Raw genomic sequence first — 13,258 nt, forward strand, 5'->3', positions numbered from 1 at the left:
GCCGCGACACCGCCGCCACGCGGCAGCATGCGTGGCATCTGGACTGTCAGGTCTCAGACCAAAGGTCTGCTCTGTGGGAACCGACACGCTGGAGGAAACCTTGAGAGTCTGAGAGGGGAGGGAGTTCCAGAAGAAGGCCAGGATGTCATTTTGAGGGAGTATGTGACCAGAACTCGTCCCGTTGCTTTTGGGGTACTATGGGCTACACGCAGGAATCTTTGGTGGTGGCACCTGATGTTGGGGGATCCGGAGTCACACCCAGACCTGCTCCACAGGCCTCCTTTTACTTTTCTCTTCGGATTCATTATTTTTAAAAAGTGTCTCTTACCTCTATTATTGCATTTCCTTTCCTCTCTCTTTTCAAGCAGATGATGGGAGTACAAGTATTCAGGTGACATGTGTTGCCCGTGCCCCCCTCCCCCCTGTGTTCTTATTCATATACCTCTCATGTTGTTCCAGCGTATTGTGGGGGTACCAATGTTAAGGTCGGGTACGTTGCCCTCTCCAAGCCTCCCCCCTCGGGTCAGAGCTTCAAGTGCGCCCATCCCCCAGTCGGTGCGCACCCACCCCATGCCTAATGGATGTGTATGCCCCTCCCCTCCCCCCACCCGCCCGACACCCACCCGATGAAGGTGATTCCTCTCTGTCCACTTAGGTGTCCATCCGTTCCTACCAGTTTGCTGGTGAGCGCGCTCACGTGGTGCTCGTGTGTCCATTCTTGGGATACTTGGCCTACTGGAACGGGTTCCAGCTCTGGCCAGGAGAACACGAGAGGTGCCCTCTCACCGCTGCTCCTCACAGCCGAATGGCACTCCGTGGTGTCCACGCGCCACATTTTATTAATGCACTCCTGGATGGATGGGCACTCGGGTCGCTTCCACGTCTTTGCGATTGTGAATTGTGCCCTAACTGTCACCCTAACCCTTACCCAGCCCGTCTCCTCTGCCCCTGCCTGACGCACTCCTCCCCGGCCAGGCCCGTCACTGTCCTGGGCCCCCGCCTGACCGGCTCCTCCCCGCCCGGCCTGTCACCGTCCTCTGCCCCTGCCTGACATGCTCCTTCCCGCCCGGCCTCTCACCGTCCTCGGCCCCTGCCTGACCGGCTCCTCCGTCGCCTGGGCCTTCCAAGGGCTTGGTGTGGACGCTGCTTCCAGGAAGCCCTCCAGAAACCCGGCAGCAGGGTGGCCGCAGCAGTCTCCAGCAGCCGTCCCTAAGTCGCGTGAGTGCGGGGGACGTGCCCCCGCTGTGCCCCCGCGGGGGCCCAGCCTGGTGTCTTCCCTGAGGCCCTGCGGCTGCCGGCTGCCGCTCCCCGCAAGGGGAGAGCCGCGGAGGTGGGGACCGCCTCCTCATGGGGACGTACACGCAGCTCTCCACGTCGGATTCCGGGGCTCTCTGTCCTGCCCGAAGGCCCAGCTGGCCTGCGGGTCCTTAGAGTGGCAAAAACATCCGAAAACTGAGACTGAGGGTCCGGTGGGTGTCTGCACTTTTGTGCTGGGCACCCCAGGGAGGCCCGGGGGCTGGCTGGACAACGTGGTCTGCTGGGCGGGGGGGTTGGAGGAGCAACTGATGCCCTTTGCACTTTGGGTAGCAAGAGTCTGAGGTGTCTCTGAGCCCTGTGCCATGTCGGGGGGGGGCGGGGGGGGCGGGGGGGAGGAGGAGGAGGAGGAGGAGGAGGTGGGAAGGGCCGGGGCCTGCAGTCCTGTTCCCGGGGTGGCACGGCAAGTGGCTTCTTGCACAGGCTGCTTGGCCTGGGCTCCCCGCACCTGGGCCTTTGGAGGACTGGCCCTGTGCTTGCCAACACTTCCTGCAGGGACCCAGAGCTGGGAGGTTGCATCTCTCAGCCCTGGGTCGGGCAGAGCCCCAGCGGGCCATGCCCACCACCTCTCTCAGCACCGGTCCCCCAGAAGGCTCCTTTGGGACCAGGATTCTCTTGCGGTGACTCTTTAAGGTCTGGCCCCTGGATGGAGGGGCACCAGGAGTAGAGGAGCAGGAAGGGGAAGGGGGTGGCCATGCGAGGGGACACTTTGAGGCCAAGTCCCAGCTTCAGCCTGATCCTCCTGGGAACCCCGCTCTGAGACAAGGAGCCGGGCTTCGCATTCCCACAGCAGCCAGTCGTGGGCTGAGGACACCTGGGGCGTTGGGAACTCCCTGGCTTCTCCTTGGTTTAACATCTAGAGCTGCTTGGGAATCGCGCCGCCACACACACCCGAGTGCAGGTGTCTTCCGCACAGACTGCGGGCCTCGCTCTTCTGAAGGCCGCTAGCTCGCCACCCACCCACGGGTGAACCTGGTCAGGGTGCTTTCTCTAAGGGGCAGACTCTTTTCCGGGCGGGCTACCGGTGTCTCTGTTTGCTCGTTTCTTTCTTCCATTTCGGGAAAGTCTTCCTTGCTGGGTGTGGAAATCTCCTATGCCTTCCCTCGCCTATTCTGTCAGCTTGAAAATTCTCTTTCAGTTGCCACCCTCACAGATGGATTAGGAAACTCTTTCCGGTGCACTCATTAGTGAAATGACCTCAATGAAGCTGGAATCCAATATCTAATGGCCGATTTTTAGCGAGTCCACACGCCAGGGTGGTTGGGGGGCAATGCAGCCCCGGCCAGGCCCAGGCCCCTTGGACTGGGCCACAGGAGGACACAGAGGAGGGTCCCGGCCCCCACGAAGCGGTGCCGGCAGTTCTCCACGGGGTTGGGCGTTTTCCAGAGGTAGGAGATGGAGGGGACTGATTTCTTCAGCGCCCCCCAAACCACGCCACCCCACCCCACCCATGGGACACATCCCCAGAGAGAGACGCCCCATACACTGGCTGTGCCCCAGCCCTGGCCCGGGGGAATAGGCGGCAGCCCACCCACAGGGCGAGGGGGGGGGCGCAGCTGAAAGGGGTTGTGGGGGAGGGCGGCCCCTGGCTGGGGTCAAAGGGCGAGCGCCCCGCGCGTGCGCAGTCAGCGGCAGCGACGCGCCGGGGGTGGGCAGCGGGTAGGTGAAGGAGGCCGGGCGAGGAGACGAGGGGGGCTGGGAGGGCTCCACCTTGGCGAGTCCAGCCGTGGAGGCGTATCTTGTGTGAGTGAGTGTGAGTGTGTGTGTGTGTGTATAGAGAGACAGCCCCCCGCCCCGCCCCGCCCCGCCCCGCCCATCACCCCCGTCCCTGGGAGCCCGCGGGACCCGGCCGGCGAACTCAACAGGCCCGGCCCGCCGCGGGGCCTGGGGCGGGAGGCGGCGGCGGCCGCCGTCTAGGGCCACACCACCCTGAACGCCCCCGATCTCGTCTGGTCTCGGAAGCTAAGCAGGGTCGGGCCTGGCTAGTGCTTGGATGGGAGACCGCCTGGGAATACCGGGTGCCACAGGCTGCTTCTTTTTTTTTTTTTTTTGCCTCTTGTTCTGTCCCCTTTCTGGGAGCGCGGCGGCGGCCCGGGGTGGGGGTGACCCCAACCCTCAGCGCCCGCCGCGGTGCCTGGCGCCCCAGCCCGCACCGTGGGGCCTCCTCTTGTCCCAAGCCGCGACACCGCCGCCACGCGGCAGCATGCGTGGCATCTGGACTGTCAGGTCTCAGACCAAAGGTCTGCTCTGTGGGAACCGACACGCTGGAGGAAACCTTGAGAGTCTGAGAGGGGAGGGAGTTCCAGAAGAAGGCCAGGATGTCATTTTGAGGGAGTATGTGACCAGAACTCGTCCCGTTGCTTTTGGGGTACTATGGGCTACACGCAGGAATCTTTGGTGGTGGCACCTGATGTTGGGGGATCCGGAGTCACACCCAGACCTGCTCCACAGGCCTCCTTTTACTTTTCTCTTCGGATTCATTATTTTTAAAAAGTGTCTCTTACCTCTATTATTGCATTTCCTTTCCTCTCTCTTTTCAAGCAGATGATGGGAGTACAAGTATTCAGGTGACATGTGTTGCCCGTGCCCCCCTCCCCCCTGTGTTCTTATTCATATACCTCTCATGTTGTTCCAGCGTATTGTGGGGGTACCAATGTTAAGGTCGGGTACGTTGCCCTCTCCAAGCCTCCCCCCTCGGGTCAGAGCTTCAAGTGCGCCCATCCCCCAGTCGGTGCGCACCCACCCCATGCCTAATGGATGTGTATGCCCCTCCCCTCCCCCCACCCGCCCGACACCCACCCGATGAAGGTGATTCCTCTCTGTCCACTTAGGTGTCCATCCGTTCCTACCAGTTTGCTGGTGAGCGCGCTCACGTGGTGCTCGTGTGTCCATTCTTGGGATACTTGGCCTACTGGAACGGGTTCCAGCTCTGGCCAGGAGAACACGAGAGGTGCCCTCTCACCGCTGCTCCTCACAGCCGAATGGCACTCCGTGGTGTCCACGCGCCACATTTTATTAATGCACTCCTGGATGGATGGGCACTCGGGTCGCTTCCACGTCTTTGCGATTGTGAATTGTGCCCTAACTGTCACCCTAACCCTTACCCAGCCCGTCTCCTCTGCCCCTGCCTGACGCACTCCTCCCCGGCCAGGCCCGTCACTGTCCTGGGCCCCCGCCTGACCGGCTCCTCCCCGCCCGGCCTGTCACCGTCCTCTGCCCCTGCCTGACATGCTCCTTCCCGCCCGGCCTCTCACCGTCCTCGGCCCCTGCCTGACCGGCTCCTCCGTCGCCTGGGCCTTCCAAGGGCTTGGTGTGGACGCTGCTTCCAGGAAGCCCTCCAGAAACCCGGCAGCAGGGTGGCCGCAGCAGTCTCCAGCAGCCGTCCCTAAGTCGCGTGAGTGCGGGGGACGTGCCCCCGCTGTGCCCCCGCGGGGGCCCAGCCTGGTGTCTTCCCTGAGGCCCTGCGGCTGCCGGCTGCCGCTCCCGGCAAGGGGAGAGCCGCGGAGGTGGGGACCGCCTCCTCATGGGGACGTACACGCAGCTCTCCACGTCGGATTCCGGGGCTCTCTGTCCTGCCCGAAGGCCCAGCTGGCCTGCGGGTCCTTAGAGTGGCAAAAACATCCGAAAACTGAGACTGAGGGTCCGGTGGGTGTCTGCACTTTTGTGCTGGGCACCCCAGGGAGGCCCGGGGGCTGGCTGGACAACGTGGTCTGCTGGGCGGGGGGGTTGGAGGAGCAACTGATGCCCTTTGCACTTTGGGTAGCAAGAGTCTGAGGTGTCTCTGAGCCCTGTGCCATGTCGGGGGGGGGCGGGGGGGGGGCGGGGGGGAGGAGGAGGAGGAGGAGGAGGAGGTGGGAAGGGCCGGGGCCTGCAGTCCTGTTCCCGGGGTGGCACGGCAAGTGGCTTCTTGCACAGGCTGCTTGGCCTGGGCTCCCCGCACCTGGGCCTTTGGAGGACTGGCCCTGTGCTTGCCAACACTTCCTGCAGGGACCCAGAGCTGGGAGGTTGCATCTCTCAGCCCTGGGTCGGGCAGAGCCCCAGCGGGCCATGCCCACCACCTCTCTCAGCACCGGTCCCCCAGAAGGCTCCTTTGGGACCAGGATTCTCTTGCGGTGACTCTTTAAGGTCTGGCCCCTGGATGGAGGGGCACCAGGAGTAGAGGAGCAGGAAGGGGAAGGGGGTGGCCATGCGAGGGGACACTTTGAGGCCAAGTCCCAGCTTCAGCCTGATCCTCCTGGGAACCCCGCTCTGAGACAAGGAGCCGGGCTTCGCATTCCCACAGCAGCCAGTCGTGGGCTGAGGACACCTGGGGCGTTGGGAACTCCCTGGCTTCTCCTTGGTTTAACATCTAGAGCTGCTTGGGAATCGCGCCGCCACACACACCCGAGTGCAGGTGTCTTCCGCACAGACTGCGGGCCTCGCTCTTCTGAAGGCCGCTAGCTCGCCACCCACCCACGGGTGAACCTGGTCAGGGTGCTTTCTCTAAGGGGCAGACTCTTTTCCGGGCGGGCTACCGGTGTCTCTGTTTGCTCGTTTCTTTCTTCCATTTCGGGAAAGTCTTCCTTGCTGGGTGTGGAAATCTCCTATGCCTTCCCTCGCCTATTCTGTCAGCTTGAAAATTCTCTTTCAGTTGCCACCCTCACAGATGGATTAGGAAACTCTTTCCGGTGCACTCATTAGTGAAATGACCTCAATGAAGCTGGAATCCAATATCTAATGGCCGATTTTTAGCGAGTCCACACGCCAGGGTGGTTGGGGGGCAATGCAGCCCCGGCCAGGCCCAGGCCCCTTGGACTGGGCCACAGGAGGACACAGAGGAGGGTCCCGGCCCCCACGAAGCGGTGCCGGCAGTTCTCCACGGGGTTGGGCGTTTTCCAGAGGTAGGAGATGGAGGGGACTGATTTCTTCAGCGCCCCCCAAACCACGCCACCCCACCCCACCCATGGGACACATCCCCAGAGAGAGACGCCCCATACACTGGCTGTGCCCCAGCCCTGGCCCGGGGGAATAGGCGGCAGCCCACCCACAGGGCGAGGGGGGGGGCGCAGCTGAAAGGGGTTGTGGGGGAGGGCGGCCCCTGGCTGGGGTCAAAGGGCGAGCGCCCCGCGCGTGCGCAGTCAGCGGCAGCGACGCGCCGGGGGTGGGCAGCGGGTAGGTGAAGGAGGCCGGGCGAGGAGACGAGGGGGGCTGGGAGGGCTCCACCTTGGCGAGTCCAGCCGTGGAGGCGTATCTTGTGTGAGTGAGTGTGAGTGTGTGTGTGTGTGTGTGTATAGAGAGACAGCCCCCCGCCCCGCCCCGCCCCGCCCATCACCCCCGTCCCTGGGAGCCCGCGGGACCCGGCCGGCGAACTCAACAGGCCCGGCCCGCCGCGGGGCCTGGGGCGGGAGGCGGCGGCGGCCGCCGTCTAGGGCCACACCACCCTGAACGCCCCCGATCTCGTCTGGTCTCGGAAGCTAAGCAGGGTCGGGCCTGGCTAGTGCTTGGATGGGAGACCGCCTGGGAATACCGGGTGCCACAGGCTGCTTCTTTTTTTTTTTTTTTTTTTTTTTTGCCTCTTGTTCTGTCCCCTTTCTGGGAGCGCGGCGGCGGCCCGGGGTGGGGGTGACCCCAACCCTCAGCGCCCGCCGCGGTGCCTGGCGCCCCAGCCCGCACCGTGGGGCCTCCTCTTGTCCCAAGCCGCGACACCGCCGCCACGCGGCAGCATGCGTGGCATCTGGACTGTCAGGTCTCAGACCAAAGGTCTGCTCTGTGGGAACCGACACGCTGGAGGAAACCTTGAGAGTCTGAGAGGGGAGGGAGTTCCAGAAGAAGGCCAGGATGTCATTTTGAGGGAGTATGTGACCAGAACTCGTCCCGTTGCTTTTGGGGTACTATGGGCTACACGCAGGAATCTTTGGTGGTGGCACCTGATGTTGGGGGATCCGGAGTCACACCCAGACCTGCTCCACAGGCCTCCTTTTACTTTTCTCTTCGGATTCATTATTTTTAAAAAGTGTCTCTTACCTCTATTATTGCATTTCCTTTCCTCTCTCTTTTCAAGCAGATGATGGGAGTACAAGTATTCAGGTGACATGTGTTGCCCGTGCCCCCCTCCCCCCTGTGTTCTTATTCATATACCTCTCATGTTGTTCCAGCGTATTGTGGGGGTACCAATGTTAAGGTCGGGTACGTTGCCCTCTCCAAGCCTCCCCCCTCGGGTCAGAGCTTCAAGTGCGCCCATCCCCCAGTCGGTGCGCACCCACCCCATGCCTAATGGATGTGTATGCCCCTCCCCTCCCCCCACCCGCCCGACACCCACCCGATGAAGGTGATTCCTCTCTGTCCACTTAGGTGTCCATCCGTTCCTACCAGTTTGCTGGTGAGCGCGCTCACGTGGTGCTCGTGTGTCCATTCTTGGGATACTTGGCCTACTGGAACGGGTTCCAGCTCTGGCCAGGAGAACACGAGAGGTGCCCTCTCACCGCTGCTCCTCACAGCCGAATGGCACTCCGTGGTGTCCACGCGCCACATTTTATTAATGCACTCCTGGATGGATGGGCACTCGGGTCGCTTCCACGTCTTTGCGATTGTGAATTGTGCCCTAACTGTCACCCTAACCCTTACCCAGCCCGTCTCCTCTGCCCCTGCCTGACGCACTCCTCCCCGGCCAGGCCCGTCACTGTCCTGGGCCCCCGCCTGACCGGCTCCTCCCCGCCCGGCCTGTCACCGTCCTCTGCCCCTGCCTGACATGCTCCTTCCCGCCCGGCCTCTCACCGTCCTCGGCCCCTGCCTGACCGGCTCCTCCGTCGCCTGGGCCTTCCAAGGGCTTGGTGTGGACGCTGCTTCCAGGAAGCCCTCCAGAAACCCGGCAGCAGGGTGGCCGCAGCAGTCTCCAGCAGCCGTCCCTAAGTCGCGTGAGTGCGGGGGACGTGCCCCCGCTGTGCCCCCGCGGGGGCCCAGCCTGGTGTCTTCCCTGAGGCCCTGCGGCTGCCGGCTGCCGCTCCCCGCAAGGGGAGAGCCGCGGAGGTGGGGACCGCCTCCTCATGGGGACGTACACGCAGCTCTCCACGTCGGATTCCGGGGCTCTCTGTCCTGCCCGAAGGCCCAGCTGGCCTGCGGGTCCTTAGAGTGGCAAAAACATCCGAAAACTGAGACTGAGGGTCCGGTGGGTGTCTGCACTTTTGTGCTGGGCACCCCAGGGAGGCCCGGGGGCTGGCTGGACAACGTGGTCTGCTGGGCGGGGGGGTTGGAGGAGCAACTGATGCCCTTTGCACTTTGGGTAGCAAGAGTCTGAGGTGTCTCTGAGCCCTGTGCCATGTCGGGGGGGGGCGGGGGGGGCGGGGGGGAGGAGGAGGAGGAGGAGGAGGAGGTGGGAAGGGCCGGGGCCTGCAGTCCTGTTCCCGGGGTGGCACGGCAAGTGGCTTCTTGCACAGGCTGCTTGGCCTGGGCTCCCCGCACCTGGGCCTTTGGAGGACTGGCCCTGTGCTTGCCAACACTTCCTGCAGGGACCCAGAGCTGGGAGGTTGCATCTCTCAGCCCTGGGTCGGGCAGAGCCCCAGCGGGCCATGCCCACCACCTCTCTCAGCACCGGTCCCCCAGAAGGCTCCTTTGGGACCAGGATTCTCTTGCGGTGACTCTTTAAGGTCTGGCCCCTGGATGGAGGGGCACCAGGAGTAGAGGAGCAGGAAGGGGAAGGGGGTGGCCATGCGAGGGGACACTTTGAGGCCAAGTCCCAGCTTCAGCCTGATCCTCCTGGGAACCCCGCTCTGAGACAAGGAGCCGGGCTTCGCATTCCCACAGCAGCCAGTCGTGGGCTGAGGACACCTGGGGCGTTGGGAACTCCCTGGCTTCTCCTTGGTTTAACATCTAGAGCTGCTTGGGAATCGCGCCGCCACACACACCCGAGTGCAGGTGTCTTCCGCACAGACTGCGGGCCTCGCTCTTCTGAAGGCCGCTAGCTCGCCACCCACCCACGGGTGAACCTGGTCAGGGTGCTTTCTCTAAGGGGCAGACTCTTTTCCGGGCGGGCTACCGGTGTCTCTGTTTGCTCGTTTCTTTCTTCCATTTCGGGAAAGTCTTCCTTGCTGGGTGTGGAAATCTCCTATGCCTTCCCTCGCCTATTCTGTCAGCTTGAAAATTCTCTTTCAGTTGCCACCCTCACAGATGGATTAGGAAACTCTTTCCGGTGCACTCATTAGTGAAATGACCTCAATGAAGCTGGAATCCAATATCTAATGGCCGATTTTTAGCGAGTCCACACGCCAGGGTGGTTGGGGGGCAATGCAGCCCCGGCCAGGCCCAGGCCCCTTGGACTGGGCCACAGGAGGACACAGAGGAGGGTCCCGGCCCCCACGAAGCGGTGCCGGCAGTTCTCCACGGGGTTGGGCGTTTTCCAGAGGTAGGAGATGGAGGGGACTGATTTCTTCAGCGCCCCCCAAACCACGCCACCCCACCCCACCCATGGGACACATCCCCAGAGAGAGACGCCCCATACACTGGCTGTGCCCCAGCCCTGGCCCGGGGGAATAGGCGGCAGCCCACCCACAGGGCGAGGGGGGGGGCGCAGCTGAAAGGGGTTGTGGGGGAGGGCGGCCCCTGGCTGGGGTCAAAGGGCGAGCGCCCCGCGCGTGCGCAGTCAGCGGCAGCGACGCGCCGGGGGTGGGCAGCGGGTAGGTGAAGGAGGCCGGGCGAGGAGACGAGGGGGGCTGGGAGGGCTCCACCTTGGCGAGTCCAGCCGTGGAGGCGTATCTTGTGTGAGTGAGTGTGAGTGTGTGTGTGTGTGTATAGAGAGACAGCCCCCCGCCCCGCCCCGCCCCGCCCCGCCCATCACCCCCGTCCCTGGGAGCCCGCGGGACCCGGCCGGCGAACTCAACAGGCCCGGCCCGCCGCGGGGCCTGGGGCGGGAGGCGGCGGCGGCCGCCGTCTAGGGCCACACCACCCTGAACGCCCCCGATCTCGTCTGGTCTCGGAAGCTAAGCAGGGTCGGGCCTGGCTAGTGCTTGGATGGGAGACCGCCTGGGAATACCGGGTGCCACAGGCTGCTTCTTTTTTTTTTTTTTTTGCCTCTTGTTCTGTCCCCTTTCTGGGAGCGCGGCGGCGGCCCGGGGTGGGGGTGACCCCAACCCTCAGCGCCCGCCGCGGTGCCTGGCGCCCCAGCCCGCACCGTGGGGCCTCCTCTTGTCCCAAGCCGCGACACCGCCGCCACGCGGCAGCATGCGTGGCATCTGGACTGTCAGGTCTCAGACCAAAGGTCTGCTCTGTGGGAACCGACACGCTGGAGGAAACCTTGAGAGTCTGAGAGGGGAGGGAGTTCCAGAAGAAGGCCAGGATGTCATTTTGAGGGAGTATGTGACCAGAACTCGTCCCGTTGCTTTTGGGGTACTATGGGCTACACGCAGGAATCTTTGGTGGTGGCACCTGATGTTGGGGGATCCGGAGTCACACCCAGACCTGCTCCACAGGCCTCCTTTTACTTTTCTCTTCGGATTCATTATTTTTAAAAAGTGTCTCTTACCTCTATTATTGCATTTCCTTTCCTCTCTCTTTTCAAGCAGATGATGGGAGTACAAGTATTCAGGTGACATGTGTTGCCCGTGCCCCCCTCCCCCCTGTGTTCTTATTCATATACCTCTCATGTTGTTCCAGCGTATTGTGGGGGTACCAATGTTAAGGTCGGGTACGTTGCCCTCTCCAAGCCTCCCCCCTCGGGTCAGAGCTTCAAGTGCGCCCATCCCCCAGTCGGTGCGCACCCACCCCATGCCTAATGGATGTGTATGCCCCTCCCCTCCCCCCACCCGCCCGACACCCACCCGATGAAGGTGATTCCTCTCTGTCCACTTAGGTGTCCATCCGTTCCTACCAGTTTGCTGGTGAGCGCGCTCACGTGGTGCTCGTGTGTCCATTCTTGGGATACTTGGCCTACTGGAACGGGTTCCAGCTCTGGCCAGGAGAACACGAGAGGTGCCCTCTCACCGCTGCTCCTCACAGCCGAATGGCACTCCGTGGTGTCCACGCGCCACATTTTATTAATGCACTCCTGGATGGATGGGCACTCGGGTCGCTTCCACGTCTTTGCGATTGTGAATTGTGCCCTAACTGTCACCCTAACCCTTACCCAGCCCGTCTCCTCTGCCCCTGCCTGACGCACTCCTCCCCGGCCAGGCCCGTCACTGTCCTGGGCCCCCGCCTGACCGGCTCCTCCCCGCCCGGCCTGTCACCGTCCTCTGCCCCTGCCTGACATGCTCCTTCCCGCCCGGCCTCTCACCGTCCTCGGCCCCTGCCTGACCGGCTCCTCCGTCGCCTGGGCCTTCCAAGGGCTTGGTGTGGACGCTGCTTCCAGGAAGCCCTCCAGAAACCCGGCAGCAGGGTGGCCGCAGCAGTCTCCAGCAGCCGTCCCTAAGTCGCGTGAGTGCGGGGGACGTGCCCCCGCTGTGCCCCCGCGGGGGCCCAGCCTGGTGTCTTCCCTGAGGCCCTGCGGCTGCCGGCTGCCGCTCCCGGCAAGGGGAGAGCCGCGGAGGTGGGGACCGCCTCCTCATGGGGACGTACACGCAGCTCTCCACGTCGGATTCCGGGGCTCTCTGTCCTGCCCGAAGGCCCAGCTGGCCTGCGGGTCCTTAGAGTGGCAAAAACATCCGAAAACTGAGACTGAGGGTCCGGTGGGTGTCTGCACTTTTGTGCTGGGCACCCCAGGGAGGCCCGGGGGCTGGCTGGACAACGTGGTCTGCTGGGCGGGGGGGTTGGAGGAGCAACTGATGCCCTTTGCACTTTGGGTAGCAAGAGTCTGAGGTGTCTCTGAGCCCTGTGCCATGTCGGGGGGGGGCGGGGGGGGGCGGGGGGGAGGAGGAGGAGGAGGAGGAGGAGGTGGGAAGGGCCGGGGCCTGCAGTCCTGTTCCCGGGGTGGCACGGCAAGTGGCTTCTTGCACAGGCTGCTTGGCCTGGGCTCCCCGCACCTGGGCCTTTGGAGGACTGGCCCTGTGCTTGCCAACACTTCCTGCAGGGACCCAGAGCTGGGAGGTTGCATCTCTCAGCCCTGGGTCGGGCAGAGCCCCAGCGGGCCATGCCCACCACCTCTCTCAGCACCGGTCCCCCAGAAGGCTCCTTTGGGACCAGGATTCTCTTGCGGTGACTCTTTAAGGTCTGGCCCCTGGATGGAGGGGCACCAGGAGTAGAGGAGCAGGAAGGGGAAGGGGGTGGCCATGCGAGGGGACACTTTGAGGCCAAGTCCCAGCTTCAGCCTGATCCTCCTGGGAACCCCGCTCTGAGACAAGGAGCCGGGCTTCGCATTCCCACAGCAGCCAGTCGTGGGCTGAGGACACCTGGGGCGTTGGGAACTCCCTGGCTTCTCCTTGGTTTAACATCTAGAGCTGCTTGGGAATCGCGCCGCCACACACACCCGAGTGCAGGTGTCTTCCGCACAGACTGCGGGCCTCGCTCTTCTGAAGGCCGCTAGCTCGCCACCCACCCACGGGTGAACCTGGTCAGGGTGCTTTCTCTAAGGGGCAGACTCTTTTCCGGGCGGGCTACCGGTGTCTCTGTTTGCTCGTTTCTTTCTTCCATTTCGGGAAAGTCTTCCTTGCTGGGTGTGGAAATCTCCTATGCCTTCCCTCGCCTATTCTGTCAGCTTTCAAATTCTCTTTCAGTTGCCACCCTCACAGATGGATTAGGAAACTCTTTCCGGTGCACTCATTAGTGAAATGACCTCAATGAAGCTGGAATCCAATATCTAATGGCCGATTTTTAGCGAGTCCACACGCCAGGGTGGTTGGGGGGCAATGCAGCCCCGGCCAGGCCCAGGCCCCTTGGACTGGGCCACAGGAGGACACAGAGGAGGGTCCCGGCCCCCACGAAGCGGTGCCGGCAGTTCTCCACGGGGTTGGGCGTTTTCCAGAGGTAGGAGATGGAGGGGACTGATTTCTTCAGCGCCCCCCAAACCACGCCACCCCACCCCACCCATGGGACACATCCC

The 13,258-nt window shown here is 63.3% G+C and overlaps 3 pseudogenes; all 3 read left to right on the forward strand.

Moving 5' to 3' along the window:
* The first annotated feature begins 3,225 nt into the window (after positions 1-3,225).
* Positions 3,226-3,344, forward strand: LOC142867207 (uncharacterized; annotated as a pseudogene).
* A 3,372-nt stretch (positions 3,345-6,716) lies between these two features.
* LOC142867208 (uncharacterized) lies at positions 6,717-6,835 on the forward strand (annotated as a pseudogene).
* Positions 6,836-10,214: 3,379 nt separating this feature from the next.
* On the forward strand, positions 10,215-10,333 carry LOC142867210 (uncharacterized; annotated as a pseudogene).
* Positions 10,334-13,258: the final 2,925 nt, after the last annotated feature.

The sequence above is a fragment of the Microcebus murinus genome, unplaced genomic scaffold (assembly GCF_040939455.1).
Source record: "Microcebus murinus isolate Inina unplaced genomic scaffold, M.murinus_Inina_mat1.0 scaf014_hap2_Mmur4.0, whole genome shotgun sequence".
Taxonomy (NCBI): domain Eukaryota; kingdom Metazoa; phylum Chordata; class Mammalia; order Primates; family Cheirogaleidae; genus Microcebus; species Microcebus murinus.